Below are 17,079 nucleotides of genomic sequence, written 5' to 3'. Positions count from 1 at the left end.
AATCAATGTGAACACCATATTAACAAACTGAGGAAGAAAAATCATATCATCTCAATAGATGCAGAAAAAGCTTTTGACACCCATTTATGATAAAAACTCTCCAGAAAGTGGGCACAGAGGAAACCTACCTCAACATAATAAAGGCCATATACGACAAACCCACAGCAAACATCACTCTCAATGGTGAAAAACTGAAAGCATTTCCTCTATGATCAGGAACAAGGCAAGGATGTCCACTCTCACCACTATTATTCAACATAGTTTTGGAAGTCCTAGCCACAGCAATCAGAGAAGAAAAAGAAATAAAGGGAATACAAATTGGAAAAGAAGAACTAAAACTGTCACTGTTTGCAGATGACATGATACTATACATAGAGAATCCTAAAGATGCCACCAGAAAACTACTAGAGCTAATCAATGAATTTGGTAAAGTTGCAGGATATAAAATTAATGCACAGAAATCTCTTGCATTACTATACAATAACAATGAAAGATCAGAAAGAGAAATTAAGGAAACCCTCCCATTTACCACTGCAACAAAAAGAATAAAATACCTAGGAATAAACCTACCTAGGGATACTAAAGACCTGTATGCAGAAAACTATAAGACACTGATGAAAGAAATTAAAGATGATACTAACAGATGGAGAGATATACCATGTTCCTGGATTGGAAGAATCAATACTGTGAAAATGACTATACTACCCAAAGCAATCTACAGATTCAATGCAATCCCTATCAAATTACCAATGGCATTTTTTACAGAACTAAAACAAAAAATCGTAAAATTTGTATGGAGACACAAAAGACCCCGAATAGCCAAAGCAGTCTTGAAGGAGAAAAATGGAGCTGGAGGAATCAGACTCCCTGACTTCAGACTATACTACAAAGCTACAGTAATCAAGGCAATATGGTACTGGAACAAAAACAGAAAAATAGATCAATGGAACAAGATAGAAAGCCCAGAGGTAAACCCACGCACTTATGGTCAACTAATCTATGACAAAGGAGGCAAGGATATACAATGGAGAAAAGACAGTCTCTTCAATAAGTGGTGCTGGGAAAACTGGACAGCTACATGTAAAAGAATGAAATTAGAACCCTCCCTAACACCATACACAAAAATAAACTCAAAATGGATTAGAGACCTAAATGTAAGACTGGACACTATAAAACTCTTAGAGCAAAACACAGGAAGAACACTCTTTGACATAAATCACACCGAGATCTTTTTTGATCCACTTCCTAGAGTAATGAAAATAAAACAAAAATAAACAAATGGGATCTAATGAAAGTTAAAAGCTTTTGCAGAGCAAAGGAAACTACAAACAAGACGAAAAGACAATCCTCAGAATGGGAGAAAATATTTGCAAACGAATCAACAGACAAAGGGGTAATCTCCAAAATATATAAACAGTTCATGCAGCTCAGTATTAAAAAAACAAACAACCCCCCCCAAAAAAACCCAAACAACCCAATCCAAAAATGGGCAGAAGACCTAAATAGACATTTCTCCAAAGAAGACATACAGATGGCCAAGAAGCACATGAAAAGCTGCTCAACATCACTAATTATTAGAGAAATGCAAATCAAAACTACAATGAGATATCACCTCCCATCAGTTAGAATGGGGCATCATCAGAAAATCTACAAACAAGAAATGCTGGAGAGGGTGTGGAGGAAAAGGAACCCTCTTGCACTGTTGGTGGGAATGTAAATTGATACAGCCACTATGGAGAACAGTATGGAGGTTCCTTAAAAAACTAAAAATAGAATTACCCTATGACCCAGCAACCCCACTACTGGGCCTATACCCAGAGAAAACCATAATTCAAAAAGACACATGCACCCCAATGTTCACTGTAGCACTATTTACAATAGCCAGGACATGTAAGCAACCTAAATGCCCATCAACAGATGAATGGATAAAGAAGATGTGGTGCATATATACAATGGAATATTACTCAACCATAAAAAGGAATGAAATTGGGTTATTTGTAGAGACGTGGATGGATCTAGAGACTGTCATACCGAGTGAAGTAAGTCAGAAAGAGAAAAACAAATATTGTATATTAATGCATATATGTAGAACCTAGAAAAATGCTACAGATGAACTGGTTTGCAGGGCAGAAACTGAGACAGAGATGTAGAGAACAAACGTATGGACACCAAGGGGTAAAAGTGGTGGGGGGGAGGTGGTGGTGGTCTGATGAATTGGGAGACTGGACTGACATATATATGCTAATATATATAAAATAAATAACTAATAAGAACCTGCTGCATAAAAATAAAATTGAAAAATTTTTAAAAAGAATTAATTCTGCTAAAGTTGCAGAATACAAAATTTATACATAGAAATCTCTTGCATTTCTATACACTAACAATGAAAGATCAGAAAGAAAAGTTAAGGAAACAATCCCATTTACCATCACATCCAAAGAATAAAATAACTAGGAATAAACCTACCTAAGGAAGCAAAAGATCTGTACTCCAAAAACTTTAAGACACTAATGAAAGAAATGGAAGAAGACACAAACAGATGTAAAGATATATCCTGTTCTTGGATTGGAAGAATCAATATTGTCAAAATGAGTATACTATCCAAGGAAATTTACAGGTTCAGTGCAATCCCTATGAAATTACACATTTTTACACATTTTTCACAAAATTAGAACAAAATTTTTTAAAATTTGTATGGTAACAACGAAGACCCCGAATAGCCAAAGGAATTCTCAGAAAGAAAAATGCCACTGGAGGAGTCAGGCTCCCTGACTTCAGACTATGCTAGAAAGCTACAGTAATCAAAACAGTATGGTACTGGCACAAAAACAAATACAGATCAATTGAACAAGACAGAAAGCCTGTTGGGCATATAAAAGTTATGTTTATACTACACCATAGTCTATTAATTATGCAATAGCACTATGTCTAAAAAATTATGTATATACCTTAATTTAAAAATACTTTTTGTGAAAAATTGCTAACCATCATCTGATCTTTCAGAGACTCACTGTAGTAAAATCAAAGATCACTGATCACAGGTCACCATCACAAATATAATAATGAAAAAGTCTGAAATATTGTAAGAATTAGCAAAATCTGATACAGAGACATGAAGTGAACAAATGCTGTTTAAAAATGGCATCAACAGACTTGCTCAATCCAGGGTTGCCATAAACCTAAATTTGTAAAGAACAGTAATGTGAAGCACAAAAAGAGGTGCAAAATAAAACAAGGCACACCTATAAATAGCTGTCAGCTCAAGGCAAATTCAAGTTTTCCTTCCTGGCACTGTATTCCCAAATATTTTCCATCTGAGGTTAAATTCCCAGATGCAGAACCTATTGATATGGAGGGCTGACTGTACTCAGAAGTCATCCACGTATGGAAACTGAAACCATGGAGAAGGGATGAAATCATCCAGGGATAATGTGAATAGCAGAAGAGAAAGAGAAAAAAAGCCACAAAGGTAAGAAGAATTAAGTGAGAGTGATGTTGCAGATAGAAGGAATGACTTTCCATGAGAAAGTCATCAACAGTGTTGACTGCCACAGGGTTTAGATAAGGTTTAAAAAATGTCCATCTGATTTATCAATTGAGAAGTCACTCATTTTCTCAAAATATTGGAAGAAAAAGGAAATAAACCATTCAACTTGCTTTCTTGAGGACAAGAGAGATCTAGTATTTCACACAGAAAGAAGCCAGCTGAAGAAAGAGTGTCTAAAAACTGATGAGGGCATATCAAATAATGATCAAAGGACACAAGCAGGACTGGAATTGAGACTCAATGCTGGAGCAAACTTGATAATTGAGATAACGTTAACTGTTTTCCCACAGGATTATTATACATTGTTAAGAGAATACTAATTAGCATAATCACTACAGTGGTCACTTGGCACCATTTAGCAAAATGTTAATATTTTGTGTAACATGTATACATTATCTGACCTGACAATGCTACACCTAAAATTTTATCCTACAGATATATTTGTATTGGACAAAATGATACGTACAAGATTACTCATTACAGCATTGTTTGAAGCAGAAAAAGACTGGAAATAACCCAACTATCCATCAAGACACAACTTTAGTTATGGTATATCCAGACAAACTAAGTAGCTGTGAAAAAAAATTAGGATGTTCTCTATGTACTGATATGAAAATCTCCTGGATATAGAAGATAAAGCAAAAAATAAAAGTGCAGAAAAATGTGAAGTTACTTTTTGTCTGTAAAAAGGGGGAAAACAGAATACTATATTCGTAGGGACTTCCATGGTGGCACAGTGGTTAAGAATCCACCTGCCAATGCAGGAGACACGGGTTCGATCCATGGTCTGGGAAGATCCCACGTGCCGTGGAGCAACAAAGCCCGTGTACCACAACTACTGAAGCCCGTGCGCCTAGAGCTCGTGCTCCTCAACAACAGAAGCCAACGCAATGAGAAGCCCACACACCTCAACAAAGAGTAGCCCCTGCTCGCCACAACTAGACAAAGCATGTGCAATAAATAAACTTGTAAAAAAAAAAGACTACTATACTTGTATTTCCTTGAATATAAATAAAGCATCTGGAGAGCTAAGAATCTAAGAACAGTGGTTACTTATGACTCTAAAGAACAGTGGTTACTTATGATGGAGAGGGCTCATACAGGAGAGATGGCGGACAAGAATAAGACCTTACACTTTACATTTTCATGGCTTGTGAGCCATGAGAATATATTACCTACTCAAAAATAAAGCTAAAAAAACTTTCACTTTTTTTTCCAACACAGAAGTTAAGAGAATGTAAAAAAAAAAAGAGAGAGAGAATATAATAATGATGCTAATAGACTCAAGATTAAAAGTGACAGAAGTTTAAACAGTAGAGTTTAAGCTTCTGCTTCTATTTTCTCCACGAAGCAGCTGAGAAAATAAGGATAAATGTGAAGGGTGAACACGGTATAAGGAGCTAGAAGAAAACGACGTAGAAATAGAAGTTGTAGAGAATGGAATTGGGAGCTTTAAAAATACATAATGAAAATACACTAGACATGACTAAGAATTCTACATATAGAAAGAAAAAAAAGATATATTGGTCTTGTTCAGTGAAACACACGCCACCTAGAACTGTGTCATCTTGTGGAAAGAGGAAATGGAAAAGTCATCTTTTAAGATAATTTACTTAGGCACGTGACAGCATGAAGGAACGCCAAAACAGACTAATCCCTGCTCCCCTCCTCTCAATACTCTTTGTCCCCGGAGTATTTCCAGAGCCTAGCACAGTGCCTGACACAGGCTGACGCTCAAAAATTCAACTATTCATAAATTCATTAACTCTGGCCTTAAGGGAAATCAAGAAAGGAGTCCTTTGCTTCAAAGTCGGAACAACGGAACCTGTCGCATGGTTCTGCGCGCTATTTTCAACACGGGAAGGGAGTGTCAGACTCACCCAGGGGCAGACAGAGGAGAGAACAAGAGTCACCCTGACCGAGATGATAAAGGCTACGTTCCCTGCACCCTCCACCTCTCAAAATCCCGGAGTCGTTCCCAGCCTCGGGAGTGTGGGGAAACGACTGGGGCCATGGTGCGGCGGGCCGGGGAGGAGGCCGCAAATCCTCAATTCGTCCAGCTACCCACGTTTCCCCCCTTAGATGGGTCGCCGCGGAGTGTTCTGAGTGGTCACCTACCCTTGTGTGCGTCACACATATTGACAAATGGTTCACGAGAAGCTAACTCTCAAAACCACAGAGAGAAAAGCCAAGTGCCCACAGACCTACGCAGCGTCGAAAGAAAACATTTCCGTGTCAGGCGTTCCCAGAATACTCTGCGTCTCACGGCGCGGAAGGGGCAGGGGGAGCGGGAGAAAAAAAGCCCAATATTAATTCTGCGCCTGCGCAAAGTGTAGGTTAAGCTTTGCTGACGGCTAGAACTGCACATGCGCAAGTTGTGGGCTGAAGCTTCAAGTGGTTGAAGCAGGGGCTGCTTCTACACTCTCAAGCTTTGGATCTAGCCAATTAAAGTTTTTGCTTTTTAATGCTGTTGCACAAATGACACATGGAAAAAGAGCCAAGAAGATGTATTAATAAAAGGTTTTTACCATTGTAAAGCAATTATACTCTAATATAAAGATGTTTTTAAAAGTTTTTATTGTGGCCATATGTCTACGGCATTCGATTTTCTATTTTTTTCCAGTTCCAAAGACAAAAAAACACGAAGATTTTAAAAATGTGATTTCTTACCAGCAGATGGTGCCAGCGGCGGCGCGTTGAAGAAGCCTGAAAGTGAACAAACCCTCACTCGCTAGCCTATTCGACCAAACCCACCGTAGTCTTAAGCCCCCGGTGCCTTTATCTCGGTTTCAACTGGGCTCTCAGGCCACAGAGCCTTCCTCGCGAGAACTTACGAGATTAGACGCGAGAGGAGGAGCCGAAGTGCGACGCTGACAAATGACAGCTCTCAGGTAGTCTCTACTGTTATACGCACATCTGGGGCCACAGAGCACGTGAGAAAAGGTGGCTCAGCCCCTTTTGCCCACGCCCGCGTTTCTCATGCTGCCCACGGGCCTCACTCAGGCTGCTATGCAGCTTCCTGCGGGGATCCACGCCCAAGATAGCGCGCCATGGCCTCCGGGAGACGCTCCTCGAGAGGAGATGTGAGGCCAACTCCTCCTCCCTGTACCCATCCTGCCTGGGATGTGGGCTTCCCCGTGGCGCGACAGCGACTGGGGATAACCAAGGAAGGGCTGACATGGAGGAGAGTTTTCTGTTCCCCGAGTACGTCCTGGATTCGGAGCCCGCAGTGACCCTCCAAAACCAGCTGCGGGAGCTGCAGCAGCGGCAGGAAGAGGAGGAGCGACGGTGCTACAGCGGCGGGAGGAGCGGCGGCAGCAGGAACTACGGAACTCCCGGCAGATGCACTCGGACCGTGTGCCAGCGCTGCTGATTGCTGGTGTTTCACCGGCGCGCCCTGCACCTGCAGGTGAGCCGCGAGCAGTACCTGGAGCTGGTGACCGCCGCGCTGCGGAGGCCCAAGCTCGCCCTGGTGCTGTACGTGATGGACCTGCTTGATCTGCCCGACGCCCTGCTGCCGCACCTGCCCGCGCAGGTGATCCAAGCAGCTGATCGTGCTGGGAAACAAGGTGAACCTGCTGCCCCTGGATACTCCCGGCTACCGACAGCGGCTCCAGGAGCGACTGTGGAACGACTGTGCCCGCGCCGGGCTCCTGCCGCCCCCTGGCTACCGAAGGCCACAACACCCCAGCGGGGACCGGCCACGGGACGAGCAGGAGAAAGCGAATCCTTCGCCCAAGTCCAGCACGATGCTCAGAGACGTGCGGCTCATCAGCTTCAAGACTGGCTATGGAGTTGAAGAGTTTGATCTCCGCGCTCCAGCGTTCCTGACGCTACCGCGGCGACGTCTACGTGGTTGGCGCCACCAACGCTGGCAAGTGCACTCTCTTCTACACGCTTCTGGAGTCCGATTACTGCATCGCCAAGGGCGCCGAAGCTATAGACCAGATGGTGAGCCTTAGGGCGCCAGTCCCCATCGTTTTCTGAGACGCTGGGAGTCTGATCGTGGTTCAGGCACCTATCTTTCATTAATGTCCACCAGGGGCTGGCTGGAGCCTTCACTTTAAAAATTATCTACCTACTTTGGCCACATTTCTCTTCTGTGTCAGTTTAGTGCTTGGAAATTCAGTATATGTTGTAGTAACTTTCCAACATAAATAATTAGAGTACTTCTATGTACCAGTCCCTCTTCTAGGCACTGTATGTGAACCAGATGACAAAGTAGTTTCTGTTATCTTGGAGGTTTCCCTCGTAGCTTTAGTTCTTTGTATATTTCTCCGGAAAATCCTTCTTTCACTTTCTACACCTAGCTTCACCCCTCACTTTCTCTTCATATCTTGAGTTTACTCATGAGATTACTATACAGATTTAACATTTGAATAATTCACTAATGCAATATGATGTGTGGCTTCGCTGAGATGAAATGTCAAATATGTGGCTTTAAGAAACGTCTGTGGTAACTGCAGAATGGGTGCTTCTATGGCCCTGTTTGCCATAGAAGGCAAAACTAAATACTTCATTTGTTCCTTTGAAACCAGTATTTAACTTTGAAAAGCTGTTTTTCTCTGTAGAGAACTTTAGTTGACTTATACACACAGCAGTTTTATACTGGTTGGTAGTTTTTCATTGTATAAAATAAGTTCCTTCTTCCTTTCTTAAGGAAAATCAGTGAACGTGGCTTACAGTTGTGGCTTCCAACTTCCTTCCCGTTCACATTACTTCATTGGACAAGGCGGACACTGTATATCAGAAGCACGGGGGTCATACGTTACTCAAGGTGAGGCAACATGCTTTGATGGTTGTATAGTTAGGTTAACACACCCTGTAATAGTCCCACGGCCCTGCTAAAAAAGACTTTGTTGGACAGAACCAACTTTGTTACACCATCAGCTAGCTCTCCCCGACCTTGTTCACCTTGAGGATTTTGGCTATAAATTGAGGTGGGCTCTTATAGAAAAGTGATGTTGGATTGGACTGATCCTAGAATAGTGACAGAGCTGGGTTTTCTCTAGGTGACACTGTCCAATATTGTAGCGCCATGCGCCTATTTAAATAAGTTAATTAAAATGAAATAAACTTTAAAATTTAGTTCTTCCCTTGCACTAGCCACTTTTCAACTGCCCAACGGTCACATCATTGCAGAAAGTTATACTGGATAATGTGAGTGAAGAGCTCTAAGTTACAGATTTTCTCACAACTGGGTGATGCTACTGGCATCTAGTGGGTGGAAGCCAGAGATGATGCTAAACATAATGCAATGCACAAGACAGTACCTCACAACACAGAATTATCTGGTCCAAAATATGAGTAGTGCTGAGTTGAGAAGCCCTTGTATGAGTGGAAAAGCTCTCCTCCGAGGTTCTTAATCCCAGGCACTTAGGGGTTATCGTACCTCTTCTCTCCTGCTTTACTTGCTCCTTCCTTTCACCTGTTAAGGAGTGTGTTAAAATTTCTCTGACCTTTAAAAAAACAAAACTCAGTGTCCCACTCGTTCCACCCCTTTACAATCAAGCTTACTCCTCACATCCCATGCTCTGCAGTCCCTGTTGTGCCCTTTCTATGCCACTGAAATTGTTCCAAGTTCACCAGAGACTGAATGAGGCCTGTTTACAGATCTTTTAACCAGACATGGGTACACCACTGGTGGCTGGTGTGTAATGTATGATAGTTAAGATCTCTGGAGCCAGGCTGGGTCCAAATCCTGCTCTGCTCCACCACTTAACGAAGCTGTGTGACTTTAGGTAAGTTTCCTTTACCTCTCTCTGTTGTACCTACACCACGAGGTTGTGGAGAAGATCAAGTGCAAGGGGACTGCTGTCACTGCTACGTAAGTATTTGTGGTGATGAAGGTTATGGGACATACCTACTGCAAAAATAGCAGGTACGTCCAATGCAGAGGTGATTTACCATTAATTAATGCTCATACAACTGAAAATAAGTCAAAACACAAAATACACACCCACCCTTCAACAAGGATAAAACCAACCTGACTTGGGAAGTAAATGCTTCTTTCTCTCTGGATTTCCTAAGAAAGCCAGAGTGAAATTAAAACTCCATCGAAATAACTGCCCTGAAGTTAATACTCCAGAGACATGTGGGATTTTCAGGGTACGGCTCCACCCCCATGCATCTGTGTAGTCTTCAGAGTGGACTCACTGATACTTCTCAAAACACTGAGGCTTCTCTCCCGGTGTAATACAAATGGTTTCTTGGGCTGCTCTGTGGCTTATCCTTGCCTTCTGGTTTTCTTACTCACCTCCCAAGTCAAAGTCAATCCTGCCTCCTAATTATCACTGAGTCCAGCCTCATAGTCCAAACTGTAATCTACTTTCTTTAGGCTGTTTTGAGATCCTTAGGTATTTTCCCAGCTCCCAGTTTTACTGCCCTCTGCCCACCCTCACCCCACAACAGATGTAGTTCTCAACCAGGGTTGACTCTTACCCCAAGGGAACATTAGACAAAGACTGGAGGCGTTTCTGGTTTTCACAACTTGGTGGATGCTGAGTAGAGGCTGCTAAAAATTGTGCAATGCACAGGACAGCCTCCCGAGACAAAGAATTATTTGGCCCAAAAGGTCAATAGTGCTGAGGTTGAGAAACCCTGCACTACGCAGATTTTTCCAAAATACAAAGCAGGCCACAGTATTCTTTTTTGATTCTTTTCTCTTTCCTGCTTATAATTCCTTGGTAGTTCCACATTACTGAGAGAAGTCTAAACTGATAGCCTCATCACTAATGCACACACACACATAACATACTCTGCACAGTTAAACTACAGTTCTCTGAACTCATTATCCTTTTTCCAATTTCTGTGTCTGTACATGATACTAACCCAGGATACCTTCCCACTGAATAACTTTAATCTGTTTTTCAAATTCTGCTCTTCATTAATGTTTTCCTTGACCAAACCACGTTCATTACTTCCTTCACAATCACAGTACTTAGTAGATGCCTCTCATCACGTTTCTTACCTTGTAATTTATTTACTTGCTGTTTCCACCTTCTGATCTCCTCGAGGGTAGGGACCATACAGAACATACTGTAATAGCTATCTTTGTGTCCTTAGTGCTAAACACAGAGAGATCTGTTAATAAACAGGAAAATTATCCAGTTACTTCCAATTCATGGAAACACCTGTAAACATAGAAGCTGAATCTTACCCATTATCCATGTACCCTTGAGAGGTGATGAGGCAGGGATTAATCTCTGTGTCCAGCCAGGCCTGTAAGAACTAAGGTATTTGGAAGGATGTTGCTTTAATTGCCCAAAATTATCATGTCTAAAGCTTTATGGAGGACTGTAAAAACTGTAAGCTAATAAAGCAAGATTCTGCTGTCTGGAGGTTACCACCAGATGGATGCCCACATGGGGCCCTTGTCACTGGGATCTATAGGCTTCATCCCATCACAGAGCTCCCGGGTTTTTCATTTGACCTAGAAGTAATTTGAGGTTTTTTCAACAGTTGAATGTTTAAAAGGATTTATTCTTGATACCTGTACAGTATTATCTTATCAGTGTCTTACTTAATATTAGAGTTATCAGGGGTTTAATTTGAACCTCCAAATATCTTCATCTCCTTCCAATGGAAGGTTCCAATGGGTGGAGAAGAAAGAATGGCAGGATTTCCTCCTCTTGTTGCTGAAGACATCACATTAGATGAAGGACTTGGGGAATCTGAAGCAGTGGCTGACATCAAGTTCTCCTCTGCAGGTAATTTTACACCAAGCACTTTTTTTTCTTTTTTAATTTGGCCGCAGCATGCGGCATGTGGGATCTTAGCTCCCTGACCAGGGATCGAACCCGCACCCCCTGTAATAGAAGCACGGAGTCTTATCGACTGGACCGCCAGGGAGAGGTCCCTACACCAAGCACTTTTTAAAAGGTGAATAAAGTAGCCTTACTGACCTTTAGTATATTTTTATACAGATGTGCCTTAACTGACATAAGCTGAATATTTTAAGAAATACATACTAGATTATTCATAAGATGTAACCTACTCTGAAAATAAATCTGTACCTCTTCACAAATGCATTGTATGCTTTTAAAAAATAGAGTGAAAGACAGCAGTAGCCTCCCTTGGGTTTCCATTTTGAGCTGTGTTTGGTGTTTTTAATAAGATAGTTGCTAACACCACCTGTGTTCTGCCATGTTCTTGCATAGGCTGGGTAGCAGTAACGCCGCAGTTTAAGGACAAACTGCACCTCCGAGGCTACACACCTCAAGGAACAGTTCTGACGGTCCGGCGCCCATTCTTGCCACATGTAGTTAACATCAAAGGAGAGCGCATCCGGAGAAGCGTGGCCTATAAAACCGAAAAGCCTCCTGCCCTTGTGTACAATCTGCAGAAAAAGAAAAAAAGATAAATATATGAAGCTGACCTGTTCACATTGAAGATTAACGATATACAACATACTGTATACATTACATTGCATTAAATATTGCTATAATAAAACCTTCCGCCACCCTTTTTAAGCTACCAAGGACCGTGCCAGTTTTTAATGAATTGAGTTCGTAAACAGAAGTTATTTTTTGCTGGGTACATATATGTGTGTATCTGTGATTCAGATATACCTTAAAAGGAGTTCTGTTGAATTCAGGTTTCTCCCACTATATTTTTAATGAAACCAGATGGCATTTCTAATTTGGAGTCTAATTGAGAGAGCAGCTTAGCAGTTGGCATATGAAAAAATGGCAGAAAATCAATGTCTCCAAAATACATGGCCTGAAATGAGATAAAAGCGAGTAAGTGGCTTTGCTCCACAGAGTCATCCAGGGACCCAACCAGGGGAACATGCCGCAGCTTCCATCTCTGGGTCTAAGGTGGTTGCTCAAGTTGTCATCCTTCCGCAATGGCAAAAAGAGAAGAGAGTGAAGAGCATGCAGCTCCCCTACTGAAAAGAAGGGGGAAGTACTGGAAGTTGCTCACATCACAGTGTCCATTGGTCAACACTTACATGGCCACACCCACCATGGGGAAGCTGGATGATGTAGAGGGAAATGGGGATTTCGGACTTGTATTACTTAAGGGAAGAAGGGGAGAATGGAAACTGGAAAACAAGTAGAAGTTTCCCCTACATAATCTAAAAGGGCCTGAAAATCTTAGAAAAGAATTCATGTTATGTTTTTCTGGCATTCAGTTTCTTCTGCAAGGATCAGAGCACTTTAACCATTTTATTAACATTTGCTTGTAAACACTGTATAACATTACATCAGTCAGAAGTCTTTACCTTTATGTATTCCTAAATGAGTAAGTGGCACTAGAGCTGTGGACAATGCACTGGCCAGTCAAGTCCCAGATCCCAATGTTGAGATAAAAGCTCGTGGAGTAAGCTGGCCTGAAACGCAGATCCATGAGCTTCCTATAGACTCAGGTTTAGCATGAACTTTTTTAAAAAATAATTTTATTTTATTTATCTTTGGCTGCACTGGGTCTTCGTTGCTGCGTGTGGGCTTTCTCTAGTTGGGGCGAGCGGGGGCTACTCTTCATTGCGGTGCACAGGCTTCTCATTGCGGTGGCTTCTCTTGTTGCGGAGCACGGGCTCTAGGCGCACGGGCTTCAGTAGTTGTGGCACATGGGTTCAGTAGTTGTAGCTCGCAGGCTCTAGAGCGCAGCCTCAGTAGTTGTGGTGCATGGGCTTAGTTGCTCCGTGGCATGTGGGATCTTCCTGGACCAGGGCTCGAACCCGGATTCCCTGCACTGGCAGGCGTATTTTTAACCACTGAGACACCAGGGAAGCCCTAGCATGAACTTCTTAATAGTCCCATGTTCTCTGTCAACGTGTACACTCTAGCTCCCTTCTCACTAAGTAAGGATAAACAGTCAGTGTTTTAAAATGCAACTTGTCAAAACTTTGTAGAACTCACTTTCATTGGGTTTCAAAGTGAATACTATTGACATCTTGGGAAAGGTAGTTCTTTATGTGCATCCTTCATTCCCAGATATGAAAGGCCAGGAGCAACTTCCCCGCCCCATCCCTCATCGTGATAGTTGAGAAGTACCCCTGACGTTTCCAGACCCACCCTCTAGAGGGCGGTAGCTTCCCAAGTTGAGAAAATGGTAGTCGATTTCTAGTTTATTTTGGAGAGAGTGAAATAGTTAATTTTACAAGTTAAAATTGTGACCATTATATTTCTATCTACTGTTTATAGTTTAGAGCTAGGCCTGAATCTTTAGATAAAATGAAGAAAATATGGTAAACTTAGCATCTGTGGAAAAATACAGAATCCAAAAACTGATACTGTATTTACCCTGAAATCTTATAATGTATTTTAGAGAGCAGAATATTTCTCCCTCCTTATCTTCTCTCTAGGCTTTTAGACCTCTCAACCACCAAGGATTCCATTTTTAAATGTTCATAACTTATATTCTCAGGTTTTTCTTACCTGTAAAATTCAATGGTTATGTTTTGACTGAGGCATATCTAAAAATGTTCCAAGGTACTTTGCTAGCAATTTCAAACAGTGCAATTTACTAAGTAAGTTTCAGTCTCCCTGGTTGTATTTAGTCTCTTTGGGTCATCATTTTCTCATTTGTAAAATGGGGGAATGACAGCAGATATTTCAGTCCTAACATTTTATGATTCTCAGCAAAAACAGGCAGGAAAGCCAGGAAACGGTGTTTACAATACCTCAGACAGAAAAGGCCCTCAGACCTCAGACAACTGTGCCTAGACAGTTGAGAACTGGTGCTATGATCTGCTATTAATTTACACCACATTCTGCCAACCTAATGCAGCCCAGGATCACTGCTGTTCTATCCAATTGACCCACAATGGGTTTTGGTTTAAGAAAGTTCTCTTACTGTGTTGGTTTCTGAGCATACGTCAGCTTACTGATACTCCTTAATCCATTGATCTTAGTGTGAAGAGTGCCCTCCCATCATTAATCATTTACACTATGACAGCAAGCAGGAATTAGTAAAGAGTAGAAATTAATGGCAAGGTGTCAGTACAGCCCCCTCATGTCCACAGAACAGAAGTTGTTTTGAGGGGCTAGAAAATGATTTAGTAACTTTATACCAGTTGGTTCTGCAACCTTGTTGTGTTCAGCATGTCACCCTTTTGTATTCATGACACCTTAAAAGGAAGAAAATATGTGCCATCAAAGAGTTTTTGACTTCTATGTGATATTAAATATGCATTTTTATTTTTTAAAGTTCCATCATATCTTTCTTCCCCTCTTTAAAACAGGAGCATTTCCTTCAAAGTTACTGAGACAAAGTGAAGTTTAAAAATTTTGCATTTTTAATCACCATAAACAGCAAGCCCTACTAATCATTAGGTCTTTACCGTGTAGTTCCGCAGAGTCTAAATTTGTTTATGTTACTTGCAACAATTCCCATGACAACCAAGGAAAAGTGGAGCACAGATGCAATCCTGTGTGCTTGTGTTTCTTGATCACTCAGACGCTTTTTGCAAAATGGAAATCAAGGCTAGTTTCCTGCAGATGACTAACTTGGAGCTCCACCTGTGCCAGACATGGCAGAGCTGTTAATCACTGAGTAGGCACCCAGCACTGAAGCTGAGGCGAGCTGTTTTGTCGATGGCCTCTGACCATTTACCCTGGCATCCCTCCCACTTGGCTCTGTCTTGTGGAGCAATAGAATCATTTCCATTCTTTCTCAGAATGTTCCATTTTCTCTTGGCTGCTCTTCTCCTCCTCGGGGGATTGTTTTCTTTCAACTGTCAAAGAGTAGTGCTTAAACAATAAAAAAAAAAAAACTTCAGACTCACGTGAATCCAATCGATAGCACCTCTGCCTGCTCTTAATGTCTCTGTTATGTTGTCTGCCCCACTGATGCCCTGTAGTGGGTGGGAATGGCTAAAGATTAACATTTTAACATCATGTAGGAATGATGCCTCACTTTTCCCCTTCATGTCAAAGACCATCGATATTCTCTCATTTAATACAGGAGTTTCATGATCTGATTATTAAGTCTAGACCATCCTTAAAACACTGTTTTGCAGAAGCTTCCTTTTGCTTCTCAAACAATTATCAGAATTTACCTTCTGGCTAATCAACCTAGTGGAAGAATTTGGTTATAATATTCTCACTGGTAGGTGCAATAGGTGTGATGCTTAATCACAGTCAGTCAGTACCTCTGGCCAGTAACTGTGGTAAATCTGAGAAAACTGAGGCCACACACACACACACACACACACACACACACACACACACACACAAAGACACACATGCTAGAGAACACATCATCAGATGATTTTGGACATGAGAGACTGCCAAGATCCTTTCTAATTTTTCAGTAAGTCCCTCGAAAATAGCCAGCATTCAATGCATGAATGAATGAATTAGGAGGAAGAGGGGACTTTTTTGTTTTGGGAGCTGGTTTTTGCCTTCCCTGAAAAATAGCAATAGAGCAGACTTAAATTTGCTTAGTAACTTGACATTTTTCTAGGGTTTCTTCCTGTACTGCCTAAAGACAGTACCTCAGGACAGTTGTATGTGAGACTTCGCAGCTGCTATGATCATGATAGCCCATATAGCTTCTTTTTATTCCTTTACATTCTTATAATAGTAATAATAGCTAACTCTTATTTAAGCAAGCACAATGAGCCTGGCGCTTTTAAGCACTTTACATGATTAACTGAATTCTTACAACAATCCCATGCAGGTGGTACTGTTATTACCTGCATTTGGAGATGAGGAAGCTAGGGAACATGTAACCAGCCCAGGGTCACACAATGAAGGAGTGATGGATCTCTGATTCAAACAAACCCCAGCAGCCTAGCCACAGCACCCTGTGGGTTTGTTTAATTATACAGTAAAACTGACTTTTTTTTCCCTCTTTCGATGTACAGTTCTATGGAGTTTTAATATATGTACAAGTTAATTAACAACCACCATAATCAGGATACAAAACAGTTTCACCAAGACCCAGGTTTTAACCACCACATAATACTTCCTCTATATACTAGAACCCATTACAAGGCTAAAGGCGAGAAGGCAAGAACTTTTCAACCTTAAGAGGTAAACGTGTTATCTTAGAAAAGAAAAGCAACCCACGTTGAAGACCTCAAAGGTTATGACACAATTTCCTTGGAAACCCTGTGTTACTGCCACTTAGTTCTCTTTCTATCTTCCTTTGAACCCTCCCATATACAACTCCAGCCTGAGAACGTTGCTCAGAGCTAAGGTGTGTGATGTGCTGCACCCTTGCTGTCTGACTTCAGCACTGCTGCCCAATCCTAAAGTGTCTCACTGTGATTTCCATGCTGTCTTACCCTCTCAGGTAGTTTTAAATTGAAAGTGCTTTCATGGCTGGCTGGGAATCTTTTCACATTGCTAGTGAGCTTTGTCAAGTACCACGGACAGATCACAGCATGAGTGGAGATCCTGACCCACAATTCTGATGAAGAAAATAACATACACAGGAAATTTGGAATGCAAACATCCAAAGAAACACAACAGTAAAGTATCCTAAAAAACAAAAACTGATATAAAGTCCTGATCCTGATGCTTTAAAAAGTGGAGTCATCTGCAGTTACAGAGCCAGAAGAGAGGTCAGCAGGCAGCAGC

At 41.5% G+C, this 17,079-nt stretch overlaps 1 protein-coding gene and 1 pseudogene across 3 annotated transcripts in view; one reads left to right on the top strand and one right to left on the bottom strand.

Moving 5' to 3' along the window:
• The window catches only part of LOC116754783 (RE1-silencing transcription factor-like), a 195,577-nt gene extending 189,220 nt beyond the window's left edge, over positions 1-6,357 (bottom strand). Inside the window, exon 1 of one of the 3 annotated variants that reach the window (XM_032633718.1) lies at positions 6,218-6,357. The gene's annotated coding sequence lies outside the window, so the exon portion shown is untranslated. Of the gene's footprint in view, positions 1-5,665; positions 5,767-6,217 lie in introns of those variants that run through there. The other 2 variants (XM_032633719.1, XM_032633720.1) reach the window with 2 other exon arrangements.
• A 120-nt stretch (positions 6,358-6,477) lies between these two features.
• On the top strand, positions 6,478-12,003 carry LOC116754784 (annotated as a pseudogene).
• The last annotated feature ends 5,076 nt before the right edge of the window (positions 12,004-17,079 follow it).

The sequence above is a fragment of the Phocoena sinus genome, chromosome 5 (assembly GCF_008692025.1).
Source record: "Phocoena sinus isolate mPhoSin1 chromosome 5, mPhoSin1.pri, whole genome shotgun sequence".
In the NCBI taxonomy this organism is placed as follows: Eukaryota; Metazoa; Chordata; class Mammalia; order Artiodactyla; family Phocoenidae; genus Phocoena; species Phocoena sinus.
Note: the sequence above shows the minus strand (reverse complement) of the source record. Positions and strands in the feature narration are given on the sequence as shown.